The sequence below is a fragment of the Microtus pennsylvanicus genome, chromosome X (genome assembly GCF_037038515.1).
Source record: "Microtus pennsylvanicus isolate mMicPen1 chromosome X, mMicPen1.hap1, whole genome shotgun sequence".
In the NCBI taxonomy this organism is placed as follows: Eukaryota; Metazoa; Chordata; class Mammalia; order Rodentia; family Cricetidae; genus Microtus; species Microtus pennsylvanicus.
Genome location: NC_134601.1, coordinates 38,233,333 through 38,247,959, shown reverse-complemented (window position 1 = coordinate 38,247,959; position 14,627 = coordinate 38,233,333). Strand labels below are relative to the sequence as shown.

Here is a 14,627-nt window from a genome sequence, read left to right as displayed (position 1 = left end):
CTAATGGGCCAAGCAGTGTTGGGCGCCATTCTGTTCAAGGAGCTGAGGGCTGCGTTCCTGCCACCCAGCTCCCGGCTGCCTGACTAGCTTATGCCCTGAAATAATTACACAGAAACTGTATTCTTTTAAACATTGCTTGGCCCATTGGATGATGTAAAACTACCCGTTCAACTTCTTGGGAATGTGGGCATTATATTCTTAATTTTACTTCCTGCTATCTGGGTGGTGACAGTATCTTTAGGGGATCCTGAAACGAAAATTTGGGTTAATTATCAAGTTCTGGAAGAGGTGGCTGTATTATTCATTGTCCAGGCTCTGCACAATGGGAAAGTGCAGGACTGGTCTCAAGTTCTGGCTACAGTACTCTGTTAGGCTATATCATCTCAGCTAGTCACCTCAAAATTGTTCTGAGCAATTTGTAGTCTACATCATGTACATGAAGCTAAATAAAACCTTTTTCTAAAATTAGTACTCTATATGACCATTAACATCATGACAAAATATTCACACACTCACATATATATATATATATGTGCTAATCTTATAAAATTTATAATATTAAATGGCCCTACATTGGGTGTCAATGGTAGTATGATTTGTAAGAACCCAGAGTAAGACATTGGGGTTCAACTTAAAGATCAGAAAAGCAAAAGCAGCCAAGCCACTAGAAAGCTATTACCGCTTTAAAATCTCCAGACTGAAAGATGGGAAGTTCCTGTCTCATTCAAACATTATATTCCCTTCTGGTGCTGGGATTAAAGGTATGCACTCCCACCACCCAGCCTCTATGAATAACTAGTATAATTTCTAAGATGTAAAGTATTCACAACCTGGCCTGTATGGCTGCCTAGTGTGGCTTCTTTGCACTGACCTTCATGTAAGCTGTATTTACTAAAATACAAATAAAATATCACTACAGTTGTGTGAATCAGCCCTTGCACACACTTTTGATCCAAGAGCTTTCTGCTTAAATATTGTAAACAGGATTAAATAAGGTCAACTATAGGACAAGAGGTGGAGCATCAGCCAGTTGCCAGGAAGTGAACAAGAAAATCATAGAGAGTAAGAGGAAGTCAGGAGGATGGATAGAGAGATGCACAAGAAGTAGAAGAGAGGGACATTCAGCTTCAGGTTTTTTTTTTTAGTTTGAGATATCAGATGAGAAATAGAGTTTTGGATAGATATCAGTGCATGGAGAAAGGTCAACTGTGTGCTTTCTCTGCCTCTCTCAGCTAGAAGGCATTCACCCTAGCATATGACTTGAGGGTTTTACTGGTAAAAATCAAATGTTCACATTTAGTCAAAAACAACACTTGGTTTTCTATTTTGCCTTTAATTTGCCACTGTTCTATCACTTCAGACTGGAAAATGTCATCTTATGGGTCATACATGAGCTTACAAATTTTTATTTCTGAAGAATAGCTATTTTCATACTCATGTATTGAGTAATACAAATTCTAAAATTGTTTTTGTTGTTTTTATTTCCTTAAACTTTCAGTGTCTATGAATTAAAAATGACATAATCCTCAATTTGTGTTTAGAAAACAGACTCATAGAGTAGAGAAAATGAAAGTAACATTTCACACTGACTACACTGATAAAAATTTTAAAGTTTAAAATAATCAAGCATTTACAAGAATATGAACCAAATGAATCTATTATAAATTGTTGGCAGAAATACAAAACCATACAAATACTTGGAAAAATGTTGGCATTATCTCCTAAAATTAGATATTCATAGTGCATAATTTTAAATAACAAATTAATTATAGCAAGAGAGTAATGGGTGGTGCGATGATAATAGTGATTCACACACTAAGGGTTATAATTAATCCCATTGTGTGCACTGAGTCCAGACTCTTAGAATTCAGGTGGCTGAGTACCCAATAGTGGGCATTCAGTCTGGCAAAAGTCCAGGAGGCATTGGGTAGGTGTATTTTTTTTTGATATAGTATTCTTTTAGTGTTATCTTTGTTTTATAAAATTTTACTAGTGAATAGTTGCTAACCTAATAAAACAAAACATGGGGGAAGAAATAATGATTATTTGCCAGAGGTATATCCAAGTAGCAGTTTTTCAGTTATAGCCAGGAGGGGGAAAATGGGAGATGTATCAAAGACCTTGTGTTCTGGTTTTGTACACTTGAGGGAAAATGTGGTCCATCCAGGTACACAGGAAAGATGTAACATTGTCCTTAATACAATTCAAATATAATGATCCATGTACTTATTTTGTTTTGTATTTTTTTTTCAAGACAGGGTTTCTCTGTGTAGCTTTGGAGCCTGTCCTGAAACTCATCCTGTAGACCAGGCTGGCCTTGATCTCACAGAAATCTGCCTGTTTCTGCTTCCCGAGTGCTGAGAATAAAGGCATGTGCCACCACCACCCAGCCATGATCCATGTTCTTTTCTAGGAAATATTATACAGTTGTAAGTTGTCACCCCACCTTTAAGTCAACATAAGCAACATAGTACAGAACAACTTTGTTTTCTGAGAGGAGAATTATAAAAGGAGTATAAATATATAGAATTATTAACTACAAATATTCCCTGGTGCACAACAGGATGCACTAGTTAAGAGTCCATGCTATTCTTCCAAGGGACTGAATCAGGTAGGTAACTCACAACTCCAGCTCCAGGAGATATGTAACCATCTTCTGGCCGATGGAAGAACTTTCACACAGAGAGATTAAAAATGACATTTTTTTTATTAAAAAAAGAAGAAGGTCCATAAGTTTTAAAATAAATGTTTCACGCATAGTAATTTAAAAAAGAGAGATGTTCTTAAGAAGTAGACAGGTGTCTATGCATGACAGACTTGAACATCCAAGGTTGCATACTGCACTGGATCTTGCACATTTTCCCTGTAATTGTCACAACAGTTTCATTCAACATATGGAGAAACAGAGGCCAAGAAGCTTTGAGCAAGTTTTCTAAGGTACTACAAAGTGACTGGGCTGCAGCTTTGGACTTAGACTCAACTAAATCTCAACTCCTATTTCTTTCCTCTGAAGTAGACCCTAATTGGTAAATCACCCTGCTGAGTGAAAGCACCATTAGTTTCTGAGTTCTTTCCAGTTTCTTATTCACCCCTTCCTCCTAGCTGCTTCTGCTGCAGAGAGTACATGACCCCATCAATAGCTTTACTGTCTGTAGCACTGGCAAGTGACCCATTGGTCTTTCCCATGACCAATTGGGCATCGAACAGTGCGAAAGCAAAGCCCTCCAAAATCTGGGAGAGTCACACTGTGGACTCCTCCTGCATGCTGGTGGGTACAACATGTTCCTTACAACTATGAGGTAATGACAGGCAGGCAGCTCCATGACCCCTACCCTTAAGTAAAAGTAGTGATGTCCATAACAGGTTAATAGCGAGTATTCAGTGTTATCCTCGCAAGGGCATCATTTTAAGCCTTGCTAGCTGTGCAGCTTTTAGCAATTTACATTATCCCCTTTAATATTCAGATTTGAAGTCCATAAATATGTTTGATTTTACTGGAATGACCAAAGATTCTCATTGAGACTTCATGAAAGCATATTTAATTTTTTTGGCAAAAAATGTCCATTAAGTGTTGTTGAGAAAGGACAACACATGATTTTCTTCCTTTGACACGTTGAAATGAGACATCAATTGTCCTTAGAGACTTGATTCTCTTGAATTTTGTTTGCTCCATGATCTTATTAGACTTCTGACAAAATAGCCTTCTCTAGTTTCTTCAACACCTGTATATGATGTAGAAAATTAGATGTAGAGAAGTCTTTTTTCCAAGTCTTACTTCAATGTTCATTGTGATGTGGGATTTCCCTCTGTATGCTGTGATTACCACTGATTAATAAAGAAACTGCTTTGGACCTATAACAAGGTATAACTTAGTTAGACAGGGAAAACTAAACTGAATGCAGGGAGAAAGGAGGCAGAGTCAGGAGAAGCCATGAAGCCTCCACTGGACACAGATATGCTGAAACTTTGCTGATAGGCCATGACTTCGTGGTGATACAGAAAAATTAAGATGTAAGAGTTAACTAATAAAAAGCTAGAGCTAATGGGCCAATCAGTGTTTTAATGAAAAGAAATCCTCTGGAGTCTTTCATGGAGTTGAAGAATATATAGTTAGAGTTAGTTTTCCTTAGTCATGATAAAAGATAGATATAAATATTATAACAATAATCTTGTTTAATACCTGTTTTGATACATGTAATTTTACTATGTTAAAGTTAAAACCTTCCTTTTTTTATTTAAACAGAAAAGGGGAGGTGATGTCGGATTCCCCCCTGTATGCTGTGAATATCATGGTTACTAAAGGAACTACTTTGAGCCTATATCAGAGCTATAGGTAACAGAGCTAGGTGGGGAAAACTAAACTGAATGCTGAGGGAAAGAAGGGCAGAGTCAGGAGATGCCATGTAGTCCAGCTGGAGATAGACGCCAGAACTTTTTCTGGTAAGCCACAGTCTCTTGGTGATACACAGATTAATAGAAATGAGTTAAATAATATAGATTCTATGTGATTATTTTAGGGCTGAGCAGTCAGGAACCAACAGGAGGCCCCTCCTACAGCACCATTGCTAGCCTCTTTATAATTTTAAGTTATGTTTAAATATTCAAATCTCTGTTATAATCTCATTCTACCACATAGTGAGTAGTAGGAGATTCTTTAGAAACAAATTTATCTTCACATACAAGTTAGAACCCACTGTTTCACAAACAGCAGTCTCTTTCAGAAAATATAAGCTCAATGAACAATTACTGATGAGTAAATTCATGTAATTTATCTGCAAAACCAAACATTGGTTATTGTAAGCAGAACTGGATAAAAGCAATATTGAATGCCATAATTTTGGGATTATATAAAACAAAATGATTTTGAATCTAGTAAAAGATGGTTGATAGTGGCACACACCTTTAATCCCAGGAGGCAGAGGCAAGCAAATCTCTGATTGTGAGGCCAACCTGGTCTACAAAGTGAGGTCCAGGACAACCAGGGCTACAAAGAGAAACCCTGTCTCAGAAAAGAAAAAAAAGAATTTAGTAAATATAACTTTGTGAAATCAATGGTAAGTTCTATAAGCAAAATAAATACACCGAAGATGGATGCTAAAAAGAAATTCCAGGGGCTGGAGAGATGGCTCAGAGGTTAAGAGCACTGCCTGCTCTTCCAAAGGTCCTGAGTTCAATTCCCAGCAACCACATGGTGGCTCACAACCATCTGTAACAGGGTCTGGTGCCCTCTTCTGGCCTGCAGGCATACACACAGACAGAATATTGTATACATAATAAATAAATAAATATTTAAAAAAAAAAGAAATTCCACACTAGCTCAGAAGTGAGTATAATAAAGGGCTATTTATTTAGGGGTAGAGACACAAATCATAGTCCTCTGCTCTAATGGGGAACAGCAACCAAATATGGCAGCTGGAAGAGAAAGCCAAGGCATGCATTGCATTGGCATATATAAGAGGCCACACCCAAGTGGGCAGGTAACTTAAAGGCTACTGGCTATAGAAATTCCTACAGCAATACACCGAAGAAAGATCTCACAATTTTTTTTTATTGATTTAAAGAGTAGCCATATCTTTCTAGAAAGTGATTTTAAAGTAAAAGCCTACACCATAAAGAAATAGGGATCAGGATCTTTGGATCCTGTTTGTTTTCTCATAATTAGGTCAGCATTGTTAAAGGATGTACACAACTTGAAACTCATTATAAACTTACCCTCTGGGGAACAATGACGGTGATATATATCACTGAAAAATACATACCTATGATAAAATTTAAATCCTTAGTAATAGCTATATAAGCTTAATTAAGATAATGGTCAATTTCCCTAATAGATGACTATAACCTAGGATTGATTTTCTAATCAGCAATTCAGAGTATATTTTTAAAAAATACACTGTTCTTTAGACTCTCGTGTTTATTATTGTTAGAGAACCAAGAAAATATTACACTTTGAAGTTTGTGACTGATATGAAGTATGAGAACATATGATGTTCCTTATATAAATTTCAAAGATTTGGTCCTTTTGAAAATAAAAGTAAATGTCATCTTCCTTAAAAATATAAGACGATAGAGTGCTCACCTTACCCACTTATCCAGTGAAGAAATTTTGTACAAATACAGTTTTATTCTTTGCCCTTTACTAGTTTAATTGTGTTTTAAGAGTTATTTTAATGCCCCTCTCCCACCACACTGGTAACAGGATGCAGGAAGTCAGGCGTTTCAATAGATTTTAATTTCTTAAAATCATACTATCTTGAGACTTTTCATAGAGGTCCATTTGGATAGGTGAGTCTCTGTCAAGCATTTTTATCTAAGGGAAGCATACTGTTTCCCATGTAATTATTTTTGACTCCTTATTCTTTCCTGATGGACTACTTTAGATTCATTTGGAACTTTGTGATTGAAAAAGAATGATAATTGAGATAATTTACTATTGTGAAAACATTTTGTGACAAAGACTAGGAATGTCTTTGCTATAAACAGCTGTTTATCTTTTAATAAAGTGTGTTTATTATAGAATGTGTTATTCAAGAGGAAACACAATCAATTTACCTATGTAATGCTTCCTTTGATACACTTATCCTGCCGGGATCTTTCTGTAAGTGTATTCTCTGTTTGTTTGTTTGTTTGTTTGTTTAGTTTGATTTTATTGCTGTTAAGACAGCAATTTTTTTTCTGGTTCCATCCATTTGCCTACAAATTTCAAGATGTCATTGTGTTTGACACAATGACTGAGTAGTATTCCATTATCTGAAGCAGATGGTGAAATTGCCATAGTTCAAGTACTAAAATTCATTCTGCTGCAGTGTATTTTTATTCACCAAACCTCCTGGTTTTGCACAATAACAGATTGCATCTATAGATTGGTTCATCAGCGATATTTGAATATTTAGTATGCATTCAAGCATTAAAATATACATTATTGTGATATTATGTCAGTTATCAGAGAAAATTGATCTTTTTTGTTGTTGTTTCATCCTAGGCTACTAGGTTACTCATGCTGACCTTGGGTGACTGCATTCAAGCCATTTGCTGCTTCACCCACCACAATAGCCAGAACTTCAGGCACATGCAACTAATCCAAAATGCTACATTATTTTTTGACATAAATCAACTCACAGATTTATTTCATTACCTTTTGATGTCCAAAGGTATTCTGTCTGTCTAGGAAGGTGGGTGGGTGGATGTAGAAATAGAAAGATGTTAAGTAGGTGAATGATAGGTATGTAGACAGGAAGATGGTAGATACATGCATGGAGAGATAATAGATAAAAAGGCAGAAATATGATCAAGAATGGCAGTAGACAAAATTTTACTCATTATTTGTGCATGAATTTATCATCATACTTTTCTTGCTTCCCTTACTTATTCCTCCTTTCTTTATTCCTCAAGAAACGAAAAAACTTCATTTTTGAGAAGATTTATGTAAAATATTTTGAACTTCAAAATTAGACACCAGGAACCATAGATCCTAACATCATCTTCTGTCATCTACCCTAAACAGAAAGACACTGGATTATCTATTTTCTACTGAGAAGCAATTAGGATCAAAGCTATTTTTGTCATTCTTGAATTTATTTTCAGTACTAAATATTTTTAAAACATGTTGAACATGGCTAGAATTTCAAAATGATATAATTCTATTATCTCAAGAAATAATTTTAAAATGCAACAAATAAATATTTTGTTGAAGTATTAATGCCTCCTGAGCAAATTACATCCATATACAAAAATTCATTAAAATTTCATAATGGGTAAAGAGTTTTCAGTGTCTTAATATAATGGATAAATTGTAAACAGACTCTCATACCCAGATAATTACATGATGAAATGGAATGATTTTAATTCAATGCTGAGAAAATTCAATACTATTAAGGCGAGTATACATTGTATACATTGTAGTTGTCTAGGATAGTCTGCTTGTACTTATTATCTATAGTAATTTCTTTGACTCTCAAGAGTATCCTTATTTGAATTTACAGTTGCATGCTTATTTCTACTCAGTCATACAGGCCGGAGTATTGTATGATGATACAGAAAGAATTATAAACAAACATTCCTTATCCGGAGGATTATGAAAAACACCTTAAAAGCTCAAGATCTGTACATGAAATCATTACAAAGTAACTTCTGTGTTTTTAACTGTAAAGCTTACATTTTTGATATAGTCAGTAAGCCCCGTGGGAATTCAGAGAGGCAATAAAGGAGCATCATTCGTTGGGCTATGCTAGTTTCCTAGTAAAGGGTACTGTGAGCATGAAGTCCCATGAACAAGCATAGTGACTAAAGTGACTATGTTCCACAGCTTTACACCTCACTGGACAACAGTGAGCACAAAGACATGTTAGAATTAAGAACGCTAGGACTCAGAAATTGTGGTCTGTCAGTCTGTGTCTGCCATTTCCTAAGTTTAAGACTCTGAAAAGACTATGCACTTTGACTTTATTTTCTTTAGTTGTATAAAGGAAAGAAGTGGATTCACTTATTCATCAGGATTTTTAATGGTAAGAGTATTTTGTATAATACCGTCCACCAGGTCAATGTAAATGACCTGCCAAGTTATTTCCTCTTCTGACTTTTACAACAATCACTATTGTCACGTTTCCAGTGGCGTAGTATTGTAGTCAGTTTTGAGATCATGTGTCACTCTGTCAAAAACAAACAAAAAAACAAAAACAATTGTTCGAGGTAACTTACACAAAAGCAACAAACATCTGTTGTGTTAAATTCACTTTTTGACATACCCCTTATTTCATAATTGGATAGAGACCACATTCCATTCATAGAGATAGGAGTGGTACATAATTAATAATAGGAGGGAACTCCTCCAGGGGAAGTTGGCCTTGCATGCTTCCAGAGTAAAATCTTCAATTATGCCACAGGTAGTATTTGAGGCTTGCACTTGCTCAGGGATCCACAATCCTGTGTATGAGTCTCCTTTGCCATTTTACACAAGTGAAGCCAGATCCTCATTTCCAGTACCACCGTGGCTTCAAGAAGACTACTTTTATTCCCAGTGCTCATCACCCAACAAGAGGGGGACACCATGCTCCCTGGAGTGCAGGTAGAACAATTGAACAGCAAGAGATTCTTGTCAACTCAAAGAAGTTTAGATGTCTCCTGTGAATCCAGTCGGTTCAAGGCTGAAGGCCCACTTTCCTGGGAAGGTTTTTCCTTTTCAGGGAGTGGGGAACGTAGCTCTAAACCATCAAAATGGTTTATACATTACTCTTGACTTACACAGCTACTTCTCTCCATTAACTGGAGAAGTTAGAAACAGACTTAGCTTAAAAACAATCTGATCATGAAAACAGTATCTTAACCCATCAAATACTTATGTACTTTTAAAATGTGGAGGGTTTTAAGATAGACCTGGATAGAGGTGGGAGGTCCTTGGGCTTTCCATAGGTCAGGGAACCCTGATTGCTCTTCGAGCTGATGAGGGAGGGGGACTTGATCGGGGGAGGGGGAGGGAAATGGGAGGCAGTGGTGGGGAGGAGGCAGAAATCCTTAAATAAATAAATTAATTAAAAAAAAGAAAATTGGTCAAACTAAACTTTGGGTATATAAAAATTTGTTCTACCATGAATTAAGCAGGCAATTTATATTTGGCAAAAAGTAAATTATAAATAAAGTTTGAGTGTGAAGAGTCAACCAAATAAATAAATAAATAAATAAATAAATAAATAAATAAATAAATAAATAAATAAAATGTGGAGGGTTATAAGGAGTGTTATATATTTATCTATATATAAACTTTGGGCTTTCTTAGTCTCAAAATAACTGAAAAACTAGAGAATTGAGCAAGAAGATAATGATGGCTCTTGCCATTGCTTTTCATCTTCCTCTTCTTCCTTCGCTTCTTTTTTTCTACCTGAAAAGTCAATAGTATCTGAGTAGGTATAATAGTTAAATGACTGTAGCCTAATTAAATTATCAGGATAGTGAGTAGGCCTTCTTTACTGATAAAATACAAAACTTTCCCCAAACAGAAAAAAGGTAAATATGTACCTATTGTGTTTCAGGGCTACTGACTAAGTTATGTTTCGTTAAAGATGAGGTTTACTTATTTTTCTCATTTTGAGACAAACTCTCTCCTGCTTCAGCCTCCCTAAGGCTAAAATTAGAAGTATGTGCCACCATGCCCACTATTTTGTCATACTAATTTAGAAATTAATAACTGGTTCAATGGAATTATCGCTGAATTTTCCAAATAAACTTATGCATAATTTATAAACAGCTAGTGAAAGCCTATTCACGACCAGAAGACTAAACTATAACAGAATAAAATGAATGTGTTGAACATAAAATTGGTCACTATTAATATTACAATAGGGACTTAGGATCATAAATATTTTATTACCAAGAACAATAGTTTAACAAATATAGGTCAACTATGTTATAAGTGAAATCCTTGCATGTTATACTTTTTAAGGATAAAACTGATATATTCTGATCATAAAATTGACCACCTTATCAACAGTTTGATTAATGTTCTGTACAAATAATAAATATTCTTAAAGATTTTTAGTATTTCTTGTTTGCTTTTGCTTCTAGAGCTCCATCATTGAACACTTGGTTTTATTATGAAAAGAAAAAATATACTCCTGTCACAAACATCATATATATATTTTGACCAAATCTTCTTTGATTTCTATTTATATATTGAATCAATGTGGAAGAAACATTCTTCATATGTCATTTATTGATTAAATTGTATATAGTTTCAAGTACTAATTTCAAATTCATGAGAAATTTTATTTTTGGAGGAAAACATCATAACCAAAGTATGAACTTATTTGTTAGGTACCTCTTGGCATTTTTTAGAAGATTACATTGTCATAGCACCAACACAATCTAAATCTAGGAGGCAGGTGCTCACATGTCCTCCTCCATGCTTATGAAATACATGGAGGAGGCCATCGTGGCAACTGTCACCATGATTGATTTCGTTGGGATAGAAGATTCACCAGCTGGTTGTAATCAACCTCACAACATGACAACCGCTACATTTAAACTCAAGGTAGCATAAAAGAGAAATGTTTTGAAATGTAAAGATTTGAAATGCAGGAGACTTTTTTTTAATATCTTTTCTTCTCTGCAGCACGCTGTAATGTGTAAGTCATGCATTGCCTTTATGACATAATGTCAAAAGGATACCTTGGATCTTCCAAAGATAAGAAACATAGTAATAGCTGGGCGGTGGTGGTGCACGCCTTTAATCCCAGCACTCGGGAGGCAGAGGCAGGTGGATCTCTGTGAGTTCGAGACCAGCCTGGTCTACAAGAGCTAGTTCCAGGACAGGCTCCAAAACCACAGAGAAACCCTGTCTCAAAAAATCAAAAAAAAAAAACATAGTAATAAAAGAACTGAGACGTTTTAGTAGTGTTGTCTAACCTGCTAATTTGTTGTATAAGAATAAAAACATTTGAGAACATCGACATATGAGAAATATGCTTTTTTTTTTTGGATTTTCGAGACAGGGTTTCTCTGTAGCATTTGGTTCCTGTCCTGGAACTAGCTCTTCTAGACCAGGCTGGCCTTGAACTCACAGAGATCTGCCTGCCTCTGCCTCCCGATAAGAAATATGTTTTAAAATCTTCCTATTCTTAAGTATGTATTAAGTTCAGTCTAAGAAATAATAATGTTTTATGAAACTTGATGACTCTGAATGTTAATATTTGGAGAAATTTTGATATACTATATTGAAATAATGTCTAGACAAACATAATCATATTTAAAATATAAATATTTTTAATTTTTATTTATATTTTCATGCAATAAATCCCACCTACAGCTTCCTTTCCCTCTACTCCTCCCAGTTCTCTCGCACCTTCTTTCTCCCCCAGATCATCCCCACAGAAAATAATAGGTCTCCCAGGAATATCAATCGAACCTGGCACATCAAAATACAATAATATCAGGCAAGTTAGGCAGTGATAGCACACTCCATTAATCCCAGCACTCAGGAGCAGAGGCAGACAGATATTTGTGAGTTCAAGGCCAGCCTGGTCTACAAAGCAAGTTCCTGGAGAGCCTCCAAAGCTACACAAATAAAACCTGTCTTGAGAAACAAAAAACAATAACAACAAAAAAAACCAAACCAAACCAAACAAACAAAACAGGTCAGGCAAAGTAAAAAGGCAAAACACAAGGCTGGGTAAGGCAAAAGTGCACAAGAACACGTAAAAGAAAACCCCCACTCCCGCTGTCAGGAGTCAACACCTAATAAATTTTGGAATTTTTATGCTTCATAAGGTTGGGATACATTTATATTGTATATTTTATTCAAATTTTAAACTTAAAATGAACTAGTGAGTTATAAGTAACTCCCTCTTAACTATAAGAGATTAAAGATTTTTTGGCAGAGCAAAAGCTGTTTAAACTGTGTCAGAGTGTTGTAAGTTTTTTAATTGTAATCTATTCTTAATAGCAGTCCTCACAGCTTCATCAAAAGAGATAGTCTTGCTTTAATTGACTGCTGACAAGGCATCCTTGAATCATGAATACTGCAACTAGAGTTTATCACTCTTAGCATCCATTCTTCGGTATATTATACCCTCACATTGAATGACAACGTGAAACAGGGATTTCACTAGGCATGCCTACTGAGTAGCAATAATCGCCGGAGAATTCTAACATGATGCCAAGTACTTGTGGAATAAAGTTCACAAATGGTCCATTAGAAAGGGAGAATTAAAAACTGCCAGTTACATTTTATCACTACTTGCAACATCACAGGAAAAAGTGCATTAATTCTTTGATCTTACGAGATTTAAAATCTCATATTACATGGAAAGGTGCTCCCATATGTTTTCATTTTTTTCTATGAGAAAATAAAGCTGAGAAATATGAAATTAAGAGTTGCCTTAAAGCCAGGCGGTGGTGGCACATGCCTTTAATCCCAGCACTCGGGAGGCAGAGGCAGGCAGGTCTCTGGGAGTTCGAGGCCAGCCTGATCAACAAGAGCTAGTTCCAGGACGGGCACTAAAGCTACAGAGAAACCCTGTCTCGAAAAACCAAAAAAAAAAAACAGTTGCCTTAATTAATACTTAAGATCACAAATTATCTCTATTTTTTTTTCAATTATTGAATTTCATTTTGAATTTGATAGCTCATACAACTGAATAATAATATCTTGAAGACTTGATATTTACAGACTCCATGCATGTAATCAAGACAAAGTATATCCTTCATATTCAAGCTTCTCGCATGTAGTGGGCAAAAAGTTCTGACTGTCTTTTCAAGAGCAGGGCCTTTCCATGTAATAAGATGGAATCATAGTGTCTTTTATTCTACTGTGCTTTCTACTTCTCCTTTGAAATTTTTATTGCTTTTGCAGTACTGACAATAGAACCTGAGGACTTGCACGTGCTAAGCAAGCTCTGTAGCCCCTGCTAATGTGTACTTCTTTTTATTAAGAGCAAATTTCAAATATAAATTCATGTCACTGAATTATGTTCATATAGAATATTCAAAATAAGTCTGAGATGCTGTCATTTGACAAGAAAGTAGATTTGCTTTCATTCAGACTTTGTATTTGAGAATGTGAAAATAAGACTCCTGCATTGTTGGCAATGCTTCTGCTTTCTTGATCTTGGTTAGTATAGTCACTCTGAAAAGTTAAGTAGCAATTTTGTGAAATGCTGAAAGTGATTTTCAGAGTAACTCCAATATTGAACCTTTTCATTTTTATGTGGCTATATTTTGAAGTAAATCTAGCAGCAAGAATAAAATTCCTGTCTAGCCAAACTTAGTGGCATGAAAATTTTCATATGTTTAGAGGAAAGAAAAGAAAGATAATTTTCTTTCAACAATTAGTTCTCCATTTTCCTCATTAAAGTTCAAATTACTCTCAAAAGTGAAGAGTATGATGATATTTCCCAGCAAACTATCATTGGAACAGATCATTGAGGGAGAGTAGTGAGCCATTCCCTCAGGGTATGACATTCACTTCGGCAGGATTAAAGTAAACTATAGCTTCCTGTATAGATTATAAATGTTTAATCTGCATCTTTATAACTTACTGCATACTACTGGATTTTATAAGATAAAAAGAAGCAATCAAAGTGGGTAGGAAGGAATTGCTACAAGTGGGAACCTAAACTTAATTTTATTTATTGTTCTTGTGTGTATGTGATGTGTACATATTGGGCCATATGTGGCACGGTATGAATGTGGGATTCTAAGGAAAACTTTGTGTAATTAATTCCTTCTAACTTTATATGAGTCTGGGGATGTAACTCGTGTCATCATTTGACTAGCCCATTACTCACAGATTCAACTTGTCACACCAAATTTGAGTTTTTAATAAAAATATACAACATATATTAGGACATTTTAAAATTTGGAGTTGGGGGTTTAAATCAGTAGTAGAGTATGTACACAGGGCTCTAGCTCTAGAGAAAGAAATTTTCAAAAACTTGGTTCATGAACTCATTTTGAAATTACTGTATGAATATATATTAGTACAGAAATTTCCACTGTGCTGTATTTGTAATGCTAAGGAAAGAGCATAGAACAACCTGCAGGCTACACAATAGCTCCTCCACAAACTCACAAACTAGTATTTGATCCATAAAATGTACAAATGATATTCAGATTAATAAAAGATGCAGGCAAGCCTA

The 14,627-nt window shown here is 35.3% G+C and overlaps 1 protein-coding gene and 1 non-coding gene across 3 annotated transcripts in view; both read left to right on the top strand.

Annotated features, from left to right (window-relative positions):
* Positions 1-14,627, top strand: part of Htr2c (5-hydroxytryptamine receptor 2C) — a 223,523-nt gene that overhangs the window by 28,660 nt on the left and 180,236 nt on the right. The gene's annotated exons all lie outside the window — the stretch shown is intronic.
* On the top strand, positions 3,153-3,280 carry LOC142841895 (small nucleolar RNA SNORA35). Its single transcript, XR_012909137.1, has one exon. It is a non-coding gene; the product is annotated as a small nucleolar RNA SNORA35 (small nucleolar RNA).